The 14,953-nt window shown below is 48.4% G+C and overlaps 1 protein-coding gene across 2 annotated transcripts in view; it reads left to right on the forward strand.

Moving 5' to 3' along the window:
• PTPN5 (protein tyrosine phosphatase non-receptor type 5) overlaps positions 1 to 14,953 on the forward strand; it is a 44,424-nt gene that overhangs the window by 6,816 nt on the left and 22,655 nt on the right. The window lies entirely within an intron of this gene.

Raw genomic sequence — 14,953 nt, forward strand, 5'->3', positions numbered from 1 at the left:
CCTCAGAAGGAAGAAAAAGAAGGTGGGGGGGAGAGTTTCACGTTTTTTAATAAGTTTTTATTGTTCTTTTCCTTCGTATAACAAAAGGTTAACTGTCAAAATATTAGAAAATAAATACAACTAGAAAAAAGAAAAATCACCATAATCCTGTAACACAGCATGTATTTTTATATCTGTCCTTCCAAACATTTTGTTAGAAGACACGTCTTTTGGGCCGGGCGCGGTGGCTCACGCCTGTAATCCCAGTACTTTGGGAGGCTGAGGCGGGCAGATCACGAGGTTAGGAGATCAAGACCATCGTGGCTAACACGGTGAAACCCCGTCTCTACTAAAAATACAAAAAAAAATTAGCCGAGCGTGGTGGCGGGCACCTGTAGTCACAGCTACTTGGGAGGCTGAGGCAGGAGAATGGCATGAACCCGGGAGGCAGAGCTTGCAGTGAGCCAAGATCACGCCACTGCACTCCAGCCTGGGCAACAGAGCATTACTCCATCTCAAAAAAGAAAAAAAGAAAAAAGAAAAAAGAAAAAAAGGAAGAGGAAAAGTCTTTTGAACTCTTAACTTTGAAATCCCAAACCTATAGCTTGTCAGAGACCTCATGATTGGCAAGGGACCTTAGAATGGAGTCTTCACGTGACACTCTTTAAGACAGACACTGGAAACAATCAGGTATGAGTCTAAAGTGATGACTCTTCAAAATAAGTGGTATTTTATTCACACCACACACTCAGTGCCCCGGCTCCCGAGGAAGCCCTTTGGTGCAGTTCATACCTTAACCAGTAGGGGATGCCACTGCTCAAAACACTTTGGACAGCCTGTTGAGATGGTCTAGGACGGACACCATCTGTCTTGAAGAGGAAAATTCTCTGAAAAGATGTGAGAACTGCCCGAATATCTGAATGGCTGTCTTGTGGAAGGGGCAGCAGATCTATTCTGTGTATCTTAGATGACGTAAGCCCAAGGCATTGAAATTAAAGACAGGCGTGTTGGCCCATAGACACAGAACTCTCTGTCTAGTCATAGAACTCGATAATTCCAGAAGGAGAAATGAGTGTTCCGTCACAGGAGGCATTCAAGTACTGGATAGATAGACAGTGTGGAGGAAATTTCCACAATGGGTGGGAGGTCCAGATGACATCAGAAGTCCCCTTCAACTATTAACAGTTCTGTGATTCAGATATGAGTCATAGAATTCGGAGATGACGCTGCAATCAGGAATGGCCCCACTGGCTAGAAGAAATCTGCAGAAAATAGGACAGGATGAACAGGAGTTCAGAGAGTAGCACGGTGTGGAGGAAGAAAGAGCATGGGGTTTGACGTTTGAGTCTGCCTGTTCTGCTTCAGGCTGTGTGTTTATGCACAAGTCACTTAACCTTGCTGGAGCTCCTGTCCCTCAACTGTGAATAGAAACAATAGCAATATGAATATTTATCCTCACAAGGGTCCTGGGGGAATAAAAAAATGTTACCACTCAGTCATTCACTCAAGTATTTATGAGCACCTACTGGGTCTCAGGTTCTGTACTAGGTGCTAGAGATGTAGTGGTAAATAAAGCAGACATAGTCCCTTCACTAAGGAAAGTTCATGGACAAGTTCGGCTCTGAGCTGCTTCTGCAAAATGGGATGAAGCCACAGCAGAGAGGCTTGCAGTAATAAGCATAATATGTTAATCCCAATGTTCTCTCCCATTTTTCCCCAAAAACCAGCAACCAGCGTAGAATAGAAGAGTATTGGTCATGTCATATCCTAGGAAATCAGTGTCATTTGCTACCCCCATCTTACAGATGAGAGGACTAAGGCCCAGGGAGCTTAGGCAGTCCGTTCAAGGTCACTTAGCTGGTAGAGGGAGGATTCACTCCAGGCAGTCTCTCTTAGTAGCCCATGTCCTCACCACTACCTTGTTCTGCCTCTGTTGTCCCCATGGAGCTACTGTCGTCTTCTGGCAACCTGTGGACTGAGGCAGAAAGAGTTAAGGTGTGTTTGTGCCAGATAGGAGTTTGGAGGAGGTAGACAGTGTCACTGTGCCTGTCCCCACCTGTGTCCTTCCTCTGGGAAGTCCTGCGTGCAGAGGCCGAGCAAGTTGTGTGACCCTCTAGACTCCCATGATGCTGTCCTCATAGGGGATTGCAGTAATTATTTGCCTCCTCCATGGGGCCATGAGCTCTCTGAAGGCAAGCGCCTCTCAGTTTCATCTCTGCATCCTCCATGTCCAGCATGTATTCACTCATTTCTTCATTCTGTCACTACTGATTGAGCACCTACGTGTGCTAGACACTGTTGTAAGCATTAGAGATTAAATAGAAATCCAAACTGAAAAAATGGCCCACCCTCCCAGGACAGGATTATGTGCTGGTCAAGAGCAGGGACTCCGGAACCTCAGCTTGGCCCCACCACTTACCAGTGGGATGATCATGGACAAGCTACTGAATCCTTCTGGGCCTCCCATTCACAATATAGCAAGAACAATATTCACTGCTGTGTCGAGTTGTTAGAGGATTCAGTGAATTAACAGAAAGTTTAGCACAGTGCCTGGCATGTAGCAAATGCTGTACAGACATTTGCTATTAAGACAAAAATAGACGACAAATAAGTTAAGTCATGCCACATAGTTTGGCTAATAGTGGTAAGTGCTATGAAGACAATTAAAGCCATGAAGAGAGGGATGGGGAAAAACTGGGGGATGGTTTGGCATTGTGAATAGGGTAAATTCACATTGTGAATTTGTGGAATTCTACTCTACACCACAGCCTGGTGTAGAGTAAACTTCCACAAATGTTTGCAAAGGACACTGACCTGTACTGCAACTTGGACATAAAAGGAAATGGGGGTTTGTAGGCCAAGGGAGTTGGAGTGTTAGGCCTTTAGAAGGAGCCCATGAGCACTACAGGCAATTGCATAATGATGGTATAAAAATCCAGCCCTCAAGAACTCTCTCCCCTCCTGGCTGTCTTGCCCAGAGCGAGGCAGAGTGAGGGCCAGCCATGCCTAGTAGCTCATTCATTCCCACACCCACCTCCGGATAGGGGCAACATGGCCAACATTCCCAGCCACCATGGTCATCCAGATCTGAGCCAACATGGGGCAGGTATACAGTTCCCTCAGAGCTTTCTGGTGTGGAAACATCCTCAGCATCACCGACACCCCCGGCACCCCCGCCACAATGCCCCAGGGCCAGGCGTGCTGCCTCACAGCCCCTGGGACACCCTCCCAGCGTGCTCGCACACTCGTGTTTGTGCTCACTTGTCACAGCCGCATGCTCCCCGATGCACATGCATGTACCCACGCAGTCACCCAGACACGTGGCCTCCCTCTGTCTCACACAGCCCTGCAGGGGCGGACGCACACCTCCAGGCTCACACACCTGCATGCTTTCCTCTTGCACACTCACCTCTCTTAGCTCCATCCCTCCATCCCGTGGCTTCCACTCTGCATGCTTCCTGGAGATGTGCTTGCTCTCTTGTTCCCTCCTTAGGTGTCTTTCTCTCTCTCCCACAACTGTACCCCTTCTTCACACACACTCAAAAATGACTAGGCAGATCCTTTTCTCCCTCTCCATTCTCTGTCCTCTTCCCAGGCTCTCAGTCATGCCCAGCTCCCAGGTACTGTGGGGGCACTGAGTGTCTACCCCACTGCCTTCCCCACCCCCATGCACATGCACATGCATGTGTTTTTCTCCTCCCTCATGCACACACCCTTTTTCATGTGGTCACCCTCCTTTTCTCTTTCACTCTTCCTTTCTTGCTCACTTCATTTGCTCATAGTCACCCAAACACTTTGGTGCATTCAAACTCACACTCTCCCTTCTTTTATGTGTAGGTGTTCACATTTGCAAGATACCAGGTGGTACTGCTAATGCTGGGGCCTCCACTCCTTCCCCCAACCAGCACCAGTACAGGCCTAGGCCAGTATAGTCCTAGCTCCCAGCAGCTGCCGCGGAGGTACAAGGTAGAAGGAGATAGATAAAGCAACAGTGGGTGCCAGTGGGGGCCAGCACCTAGCAACATCGCCAGGCATTGCTCTCAGCATCTTCATCATGCAGACTCGTGGGCAGGCCTGCAGGGACCAAGGTCAGACTACCAATAAAGACCCTCACAGTATACCACCCCTGCTCAGTCCTGCACTGCAAAGGCCGTCGCTTGCATGCATGCATGTGGGCAGGCCAGTCTGTATGTCCAAGCTTGGTCCACACTCCACCCTAATAGCTACCCCTTGGCCACCCCTCCAACCTGAAGATGCATAAGCAGGAAACAGTGTCTACCCTCACAGGGATGTACCTGAGCAAGAGACCCATGCAGGCTTCAAGCCATTTGGGCAGGAAATCCTGAAGTCCTAGTAGTTAGAGTATAGCCTGGAAAGGGGAACATGGACACCAGCTGGTAAGAGACTCTAGTTGAGTATATATCCTGAGCCCTGTGGACTTCTCTGCTTATGGGGAGTGACATGGACAGAAGAGACGGGGCACAGGGCCCAGGTCTAAGGACAACACTGCTCTTGGGAACAAAGTATTCCTGGAGCCTTTCTGCGGGCACCTGGCTGGAGCCGTGACAATCCCTACCAACCTGAGATTTCAGTGTGTTATGATTAGCTGGCTTTATGCATGGTCATGAGTATGCTGAAGGCCTGAGTAGGCCATTGCACTTTTGGTAGGAACAGCTGGCCTCTTGGGCTGGTGATTCTGAGACCTGCTCTCCACCTTAGATCCTGATGGCTTGCAACCTGTCCCCAACCCAGCCCTAGGCACTCTGCTCTGTATCATTGTGGGTATTCAGTGGACCCTCCCTTCAGGCCAAGGACAAGGTCTAGGTCTCAGCAAGAAGCCACTGCCCATGCCGAGTGCCACTTTTTAAAGTAAAGGAGCAGGAGGCCTGAATCAAGGAAAGCTTTGTCACCCTAATCCTGCAGCACCTACAGGAAGGACCAGCAGGAAGGAACAAGTCATAGCGTTCATAGCCTTCCTACCATGCCACAGATGAGGTCTTACACCAGTAGCCAACAAGGCCAGTTGAAAAGGCAGCCTGATTCTTTTATCCACTCAAATTTATTGAGCACCTACTCCATGCTCCATGCTTGCCAGGCACTAGTGATACAGTGACAAGCAAGACAGACAGGGTCCCTGCTCCTAAAGAGTTTAGGGTGCCATGGAAGGGTACAGCCGTTATGCAACCCTATCTTGGTGGGTCAGGGAAGGCTTCCTCTAAGAAGTGACCTAGAACATGAATAGGGTCTTGGTTCATGTCTTTAGGAACCTGCTGTGTCAAGCATTTTAAGGAGCAGGTTTACCTCATAATGCGCCTCATCCCTGATCAGCTAACCCGTTTTCACAAAGCCCTGCAGAGTGGTGCTTAGTACTGGTTCAAGCTGGTCTGTGAGCAGGTGCAGGAGCCCAAATGGACAAACTTCAAGAAGATGGACCTGGTTGTAGTAGTACTAAGATATCACCAGTAGCTGTCAACACTCAGTGGTAGAGGTTCTGCTGATTTTTATTTCTTTGTTGAATTGATGGTTCTGTTTTCATTCAAGACTTTAAATGCATTTAGAGATATTTATTGTCATTGATGGTACAATGAGTTTTTTACTTGAGTCTTCAGAATGGATAAAGTAAAATGAAACACCATTTGGATGTGCTAATTGGGCAGTATTCTGTAACGATGCCATTGTATTGAGAAAGGAAGTACCATCCCAGATGCCCACTGGTCAGCAAAAGTGAGGCTAACTATTCTCAGACACCAGGATGGAGCCCATCTAGCTAGGCCTTGGGGTGCTATGGCCAGGCGGACAGACCTGGGTTCAAATCCCAGCTCTACTGTTGACCAGCAGCATGACCTGAGGTGAATTATCTAACTGCTGTGAGTTCCAAATTCCTCACTCTAAAATAAGGGTAATAATATGATGAGATCTTCACAGAGATTTTGTGAGGATTAAATGAGTTCATGGACGTAAAGTGCTTATTACACAGTGCTCTATAAATGGTAGCTAATAGTGACGGTGATGATTGTTCCAGGATATGGAATGTGAACAGAAAAAATACCTTTGCATCTTTGTGTTCCTGTGCCCAGGGCTTGGGCCTCAGATCCAGGCCAGTTCTACAGCAGTGGAGTGGGGTAGTGTAGCCGGTGGTCCTTTCTTGACTCCGCATCGCAGATCTGAGACCTCACTGAACCAGCACAGCCACAGGCAGGAGTGTTTTCTGCTTGCATAGTCAAGGGGCCAGGGTTGGTGGGGAGAATGATCCTCCATTTTCCTTCACCAGGATAGAAACAGTGCTCATATTCTAGGGAGTTGCCTGGATGTATGATGACACTTAAAGACAGTCTTTGCAACTGAAAGAAGGAATGCATCTGGTCCAGTCCCCTGCATCTTCAAAGGTTGATGCCAAAGCCCTTTTAGACAAATGAGCATCCATCACACTCCTAAGATATACAGTGACAGATGCCATTACCTTTCTCTTTGGTCTGGCTCAGGGACAAATCACCCCAGCTCTCAGAAAGTTCTTTATATCTGGGGGGGTGGGGGGGAACAAACAAAAAACCTCATCCTTCCATTTAAGCTCATTTCTTCATTTCAGATCTCAGCATCTGTTTTGGTTGTCTGTTGCTGCCTGACTATCTCAAAACGTAGTGGCTTGAAACAGCAACCATTTTATTTGCTCATGACTTGGAGGGTCATGCAGGGTTTAGCTGAGTGGTTCTTCCATTCCATGTGGCATCAGCTGGGGTCACTCGGTCAGCTGTACACACCTCATTCTGTGCTGGGATAGAATGTCCGAGAAGTTTTTCTTATACATCTGGCACCTCAGTGCTCCTACCTTGTGCTTCCTCACAGGATGATGATCTCGTGGTAGTTGGACTTCTTATGTGATTATCGAGAAGGAGCACTCTAAGAGGGCAAAAAAAAAGAAATGCCCAGCTCTAGAAGTTACACAGGGTCACTTCACTACATTTTGTTGATCAAAGCCAGTCACAGGGTCAGCCTAGATCCAAGGGATGGGAAGAAAATGCCACCTCTGGATAGGAGGGGTACAGAGAATCTGTGGCCATCCTTCATCCACCTGAACTTCCTCTTTATAAGCTTTCACATCCCTCCTAACACTAGCTTCTTCCGCTCCTAAAGCTTCCTACCCTCGGCCTTCATCTCATGTCTCATTCTTTTCCCCAACCTTCCACTGTGTGAGCTACTGACCCCTTGTTGCTTAAATCTTTCTCTCTTTTGCTCTTCTCTTTTCTTTGGCTCTCCTCCCTGCCACTTCAAAGAGCACAATTGTGTGCAGTCCCACCCCTAACATCTGTAAGGCTGGATATGTTATGTCTAGATAGCTAACTGTTCGAAAGCAAGCTGATAAGCTTTGAAAGGAAATATGTTATCCTTCCACCCTGACAAATACTCATTTGTAAGGAGTTTAAAAGCCTGGTTCAAATGGAGAATTCTGAGTTCTGCACCAAAATATGGGGTCTAGGGAAAGCCAGTCTCCAGTCCACCCCAGCTCTATCCCACACCATAAGGACACTCATGAGCACTTAGGTAGATGGGTACCCCAGCCCACACATCTGAGCTCCAAACACACCTCCTGCAAACAGTCACCTTAGCCAGTTCTAGGAATACACACAGCACGGTGTACTCCCATAAAGCAGTCAGAAAAGAGGGCCACCAGGTCCAGGAATCAGGCTGAGGACCGTTTGACCAGGGAATCTTGGGGGGGCGGGGGAGCAGGTGCGGAGTTTGAATATGTGGCCTTACAGGGGGAATGTCCCTTTGGTTCCCTGGACTCCTAACCTGTGAGGAGGAGCATACCTGGTGGAGGATTGGAGCAGAGCCCTTCAAAGTGTGAGATCAGGACGAGGGACATTTTCCTGGGTGTAAGGACAGTGCTGAGTATGTCTGCCCTTGTATTGGGCACTGCCTTTCACTGATGGACTTGGACTTGGACTTGGACCCTGTACTGCTCCATCTGTCTCATGAGGCATTTCCACTGTGAAATGAGAAGCAATTTTTTTCATGGTAGTTATAAGAATTCAGTGAGACAATGGATGTGAATGGGGGTTTGTAAACCATAAAGTCTTATTCACAGCTCATTTTTTTATGGTTTCTTATTGTTGGGTTCAGAAGCCCTGGATGTGAATGAATTTGGACTCTGCCCCTTTTGAGCCTGGATCTTGCTTGAATCACTTTACATCTCTAAACTTTGGAATTTCACACACACACATATGAAAATGATGCGTGGGACAGGTGGGGATGTTTATTAGGACCATGGTGCTGTTTCTTTTTAATTCCAAGTGGTTAAAACCTGAAGGATGGGCTGGGTGCAGTGGCTCAGTAATCCCAGCATTTTGGGAGGCTGAGATGGGTGGGTCACATGAGGTCAGGAGTTCAAGACCAGCCTGGCCAACATGGTGAAACCCTGTCTCTACTAAAAATACAAAAACTAGCCAGGCATGGTGACTTGTGCCTGTAATCCCAGCTACTCAGGAGGCTGAGGCACAAGAATTGCTTGAACCCAGGAAGCAGAGGTTGCAGTGAGCAGAGATCATGTCACCGCACTCCAGCCTGGGTGACAGAGTGAGAATCTGGCTCACAAAAAAAAATAATAATAATAAAAAAAAATAAAACGTGAAGGATGTAAGGTACCAGGAAGAGTTATCAGCAAAGACGGAACAAGGCTCTCTGAACCAGACATAAGCCAGATGTCAGCTGGGGTAATGTTGCCTTTTAAAATACAGATGAGAAGCCTGCCCAGAATTTCCCATTGCACACCATTTTCCTAAATAAGACAAGGCTTTGCATAGAGCATCCCTCTTCTGAGGACCAGTCACTAGCCTGCCCCCTCTCAGCCCTGTTTGGGTTGTGCCTGATGTGACTATTAGATATTGAAAAAGATCATCTTTTTTTTTTCCACTTTTTTTGATACAGAGTCTCACTCTGTTGCCCAGGCTGGAGTGCAGTGGCGTGATCTTGGCTCACTGCAAACTCCACCTCCTGGGTTCAAGCAATTCTCCTGCCTCAGCCTCCCAAGTAGCTGGGATTACAGGCACACACCACCATGCATGCCTAGTTTTTATATTTTTAGGAGAGACAGGGTTTCACCATGTTGGCCAGGCTGGTCTCGAACTCCTGACCTTGTGATCTGCCCACTTCAGCCTCCCAAAGTGCTGGGATTACAGGCATGAGCCACCACGTCTGGCCCGAAAAAGACCATCTTTTTTCCCACATCCCTGTTGAACATCACCTAGCTTGAGACAAACCTTTATCAATCACAAGCAAGACCATTTGGAATTGTGCGTTAGTCCTCTACCCAGCCCAGTGCCACCCTCTGCCAGTCTTGAGTAGCTTCCCAGTGGGTCCTGGTATCCAGCAGCAGGGCAACCCCCAGCCTCTTAGGCCTGTCTCTCCTCAATGGGAATACAGCCTGCTATGAAAGTCCGTATTACCTGAGGGAGGGATAAGACCGCTTGCATTAGTTATATTTTGCTACATAACAAATTACCCCCAAAACTTTGCAATTCAAAACATTTCTTATCCCCCACAGTTTCTAAGTCAGGAAACCAGGAATGACTTAGCCACATGGCCTAAGTCAATCTGGCCTGATCTCTCACAACATCTCAAGATGTTGACCAGGGCTGCAATAATCCCAAAACTCGACTGTGGCTGAAGAATCCACTTCTAAGCTCACTCACAGGTGATTGGCAGACTCCAGTTCCTTGCAGCCTCTGGGCCAGAGGTGTCAGTACCACACCATACAGGCCACTCCACAGGCTGCCTCAGCGGCCACACTGCAGGGCAGCTGGTTTCCCACAGAGTGAGTTATCCAAGAGAGCACACGAGGGAGCAAGAGTTGTGTCCAAGATGAAAGTCACAGTCTCTTAGGACCTAATCCTAGAAGTGACATGCCTTCACTTCTGCTGTGTGCTATTGGTCATGAAGACTAACCCTGGTACCATGTAGGAGGGACTGCACGTGGATGTGAAGACCAGGAGGCAGGGTTCACTGAGGGCCACCTTGGAGGCTGTCTGCCATATTACTTAAAAGTTGAATCCCTGTAGGCTGGGCACAGTGGCTCACGCCTGTAATCCCAGCACTTTGGAAGGCCAAGGCTGGCGGATCACGAGGTCAGGAGATCGAGACCATCCTGGCTAACATGGTGAAACCACATCTCTACTAAAAAATACAAAAAAATTAGCCAGGCGTGGTGGCGGGCGCCTGTAGTCCCAGCTACTTGGGAGGCTGAGGCAGGAGAATGACGTGAACCTGGGAGGCAGAGCTCGCAGTGAGCCAAGATCGTGCCACTACACTCCAGCCTGGGCGACAGAGTGAGACTCTTTTTTTTGTTTGTTTTTTAAAGGTTGAATCCTTGTAATCCAAAGGGACATAGTCTCAGGATATGCCTACGTACAAAACAATGCACAAGGTAAAAGTGCACCCACAACAAGAGAAAAATACATCAAAAGGAAACCAACGCCTTTCTCAGTGAGGCAAGAGTATGGATGACTTGGTTTTTCTTTATACTTTTATTGTAGGGGGAGGTCTTCATATTTTCTAAAATCATTAAGAAAAAATGATTGGCCACTCCAAAATAGTAATTAATCCTTGCCAAGCAAGAGTGATAGCTGATGAGAGAGGGGGCCCTCTGACTTGACTCACCACCCTCTGGGTTGATTGGTTCAGCTTGGCAGGTGAAAACCTGGGGATGACCCAACCCCAGGGATCTTAATGGGGCTGGTTATTCTTGGAGACAGCCACCAAGACATAGAATTCCCCTCTCCCTGTAGAAAGTCAAGAAAATGACTCAGTGGTCATGTTGGTGAACCAGCTCAGAGGAGAGGAGATCCAGGGGTCTCCTTGACAGTCGGCTCTGCTGCAGCTCAGTCCATGAGTCTTTCTCCCTTCAGAGGTGTTGATTCCCAAACAGCCAGGATTTCTCTCTCTCCAGCTCTCCCAGTTCCAGGATGCAGACAGGATGAAGGGCCCTCAATTTCTGTTCGTTGTTTCCCCCTTTGGACCTTGGCTCAACTTCCAACTCAGTGGTTTTGTTTTGGATTTACTCGGAGAGGAAAAGGTGCTTCTCAAGAGTTTCTAGAGCATCGTCCATCATACTCCTCAGTGCACGGTCCTGTTATCTCCAGTGGGCCATAGAGGCTCTCTTTAGTTTTATTCACTTATTTACTTTTATGTCCCACTGCTGTGCCCCCTCTCTCTATAGTTAATGTGTTTAATAGGTGTTTTTTGTTGCTATGTGCCCTTGGTGATGTTTTTTGTGTCTATATTTTTAATTGTGCATATTGTACTGTTAAATCTCATTCTTTTTACTCAACACTGTGTTTCTAAGTTACCCCACGGTGCCATGGTACTCCGATCCTTTGCTCCTAAGGGCTGCACAGCACTCCCCAACATGTCCCTGAACACTTGGCCCACCAGCTCCCCAGCCATGGGCTTTCAGATGTCTGTACTCCCCAGCCCCCACCACAGGTAGCGCAAGAGAGAACATTGGCTTACATGCTCCCTTGGGGACTGTGTGAGGATTTCCTTGACATTTACATCCTAGAGCAGAACCACCAGTTTCCAGACTTTTCTGTTTCCCATACTGGTTCCAATAGAGGATCTGGAAGAAGCCAGACCAGAGAAAACCAGGAGAAGGTGGGAGTAGAGTCTGGGGAGGTAAGCAGGGGCCAGAGCATGGTGGTCCTTTGTTGTTAGCCATGGCAAGGGCAAATATTTTGGTCTTTATCCTAAGAACAAAGGGAAGCCATTGAATTAAACTAAAGCAGAGGTTCAGATTTATTTTTAAGTAACAGTGGATCTTTAGAGATAGAAGGACCCTGAAAGACCCCTAGTCCCACTCTTTGAATTTACAGGACACTTGGAAGGCCCCCTGAGGTAGTGAGATAGATGCCGAAGATCACACAGCCAGAGAGTCCAGGCCCCCTGACACCTTGAGAACGTGGTGTGAGCCTCCCAGGTTGCAAAGACCATCTGATGGTGGCAGCCTCGGGAGGCTTGGGATTTGCCCTGCTGTCCTGGGGGCACCTTGGGCTGAAGAGTTCACGTCCTGTCACCTGGACTTTCCTAGACCTCTGAGGGCATTTAACAGGACCCGTCAGAGAGCCCCAAGCCAGGACCCAGCCTTCCACTGCCATGGGGCCTCAAGTCGTAGACCTTCCAGATATCCACAGGCAATCCCTGTTGAACTTCATGTGCTAGCTTAATGAGACAACTGAACTCTAGAAACTTAAAGATGAACATGGCAGTCCTGGTTTTGCCTCTTATTCTCTGGATCTCATCAGTTTTCTCATCTTTGAAATGAAAGGATGGAGCAAGATGCTCTCTTAAGTCTGTTCCTTCCTCCCCAAGCATTTGTGCTTAAGTCTCAGGCACTGGGGACCTCTGGTATCTCACCGCCCCAGGGCCTCTGCTGTCCACTCTTTTAGTTCTCAGTGTGGGCAGCCGCTGGGGGAAGCAACACCCTCAGAGTTTCATTGACCCTTTTCACCCTCGTACTTGTGGGCCTCCACGCCAAAGAGGCACAAAGAACTGAGCCTTTGTTTGCAGCAACAAAGCTGTTTGCAATTTCAGATAGAACCATTTTATTATATCCCATCCAAAGAGGACTTGAGTTGTTTTGTTTTGAAAGCTTGTTAGCATTCTGGACTTAATTAGCTGGCAGAGACAAAACTCCTCCACCCCCAGTCCATGCCCACTCCGTCCACCGACCCCAGTTGCCAACTAGCAGCATCAAAGCCCCTGCCCATGTCCAGGTGGGGCACCCATTGTACTCCTGAGGGGCTCAACTGGCAGATGAAAGGGAAATCCTTATTGCTACCTCTCCCTCACGCTCCCCTTTCCCCATAATCTCTAGATTCTGGCTACCATTTATTGAGTATTCACCATGTGCCAGGCAGCAGGCTAAGCATTTTGCATGCTTTAATTCATGGCATCCTCTGAGTCCTATGAGGCAAGTTTGTTTTCTAAGATGGAGTTTCGCTCTTGTCACCCAGGCTGGAGTGCAGTGGCACACTCTCTGGCTCACTGCAAACTCTGCCTCCCAGGTTCAAGTGATTCTTCTGCCTCAGCCTGTAGCTGGGACTACAGATGCACACCACCACGCCTGACTAATTTTTGTATTTTTAGTAGAGACGGGGTTTTACCATCGAACTCCTGACCTCATGTGATCTGCCTGCCTCGACCTCCCAAAGTCCTGGGATTACAGGGTGAGCCAGCATGCCCGGTGACTACATGGACTCTTCTAACCTAGCCTTACAGTCCTATAACATCTCTTCTGCCACCTTCACTCCATCAGGGCAATCAGTCAGAGAGGGGACATAGATGCCACCTATTGATGGGAGAAATGGTGAAGAATTACAGACATATTTTAAGACCACCACAGGAGTTAAGTTACAGAGAGGTTAAACAACTGGCCTAAGTCATATGTAGCTGATAAGTGGTGAGCACCCATGTTTTAGTCCAGAATCTTCCTATGTCACAATTTGATTCCTTTTCCCACCCCCATCCTGCCTGCCTGGAGAGTGTGGAGATGAACAAGACTTGGGCCCTTCCTTCAGCCAGCTTACCATCCGAGATGGACTTGCTGCTGGCCCAAGCCCTTATCTTCCTACTTCCTCCTGTGGATCTCTTGGTCGTGTTGCTCACTGATCAGCAGGACTAACAGGGTGGAGGGGTTGCAGAGAGCCAGTACAAATTCCCAGAACTCCAAATCCACCATCTGTTTGTGTTTGCCTCTGCTGGGAGAAGCTAGAAATTTTTTCCACCAGGACTTTTCTCACTAGGAGTTCTGTTGGTCAGTGTCGAGGTTGAAACATAGAACATCTTGCAGGCAGGAAATAATCTTAGTGAAAGGCTAGGCATAGAACAGGTGCTTGGTTAGTGTTTGCCATGTTTCAGGGACTCTGCTCTTCAGCACCGTATACTCTAACACCTACTTTGCCTGCTACACACCTCCAAAAGGTAGCAGAAAATAGGGAGCCACCTCCAGCCTCTCCCAGTGAGTACAGAGACCACAGCAGTGCCTAGCGAGGCCAGCCTCTCCCAGTGAGTACAGAGACCACAGCAGTGCCTAGTGAGGCCAGCCTCTCCCAGTGAGTACAGAGACCACAGCAGTGCCCAGCCAGACCAGGCTCTTCCTCTCAGAGCCCACGGGAGTGCTGAGGGTGTGATACTGCATGGCAGAAGTGACTGATCGGACCTGTTCCTTCTAGACTCTTCCACCACTATACCCTTATCAGTTCCTCTAGCAATACCTCCTTTGATTCTGGACATATCCAAGCAAAACTTCAAAATAGGCCTGGTAGACAAACCTGCTCCACCCATTCCCCTTGTGGGTTTCCAGACCTTTCTGTGGAGTAAGAGAAAAGTCATAGACTGTGGAGACCCACCAACCTGGGTTCAAGTCCCAGTTTTGTTGCCACTTGGCTCTGTGATCCCAGGCAAGTCACTTAACCTCTCTGTGCCTCAGTGGCTTCCCATGCAAGACATGGGCAGTCATGTCAACCTGCAGCGCAGTCGTGAGTATTGAACAGCATAAGACTGACAATGTGCCTGGCTCCAAGCTGGCAGGATAGGAGGATAAAGGAGGGCAAATCCTCCCTGTGGATTCATCTCTTCATAGGGGAGAGCTGTTGGGAAATTGCCCAAGGTCACCCCTACCACTCCTTTATCCACCTCCATCCCCACAATGAGATAGGAGCAACAATCCTATGAACAGGAAGTCAGTGTCTACTGGTGGCATTTTGGACACAGTGACGGGCCATGGAGCCCAGCATCATCACCCAGATGGTTGAGGGGTGGGAGTGCTGGAGACTTGTTAACAATGATGTAGTGTCGAAGGCAGAATGCCTGGTCCTAGGCTGGGGAGTTAGTCTCATCTCGTGTGTGGCTAATAGCATGGGCTCTGGAAGCAGACTGCCTGGATTCTAGTCTTAGTTTCTACCCATTTATTAGCAGACCTCGG

This window comes from Rhinopithecus roxellana, chromosome 15 (assembly GCF_007565055.1).
Source record: "Rhinopithecus roxellana isolate Shanxi Qingling chromosome 15, ASM756505v1, whole genome shotgun sequence".
In the NCBI taxonomy this organism is placed as follows: Eukaryota; Metazoa; Chordata; class Mammalia; order Primates; family Cercopithecidae; genus Rhinopithecus; species Rhinopithecus roxellana.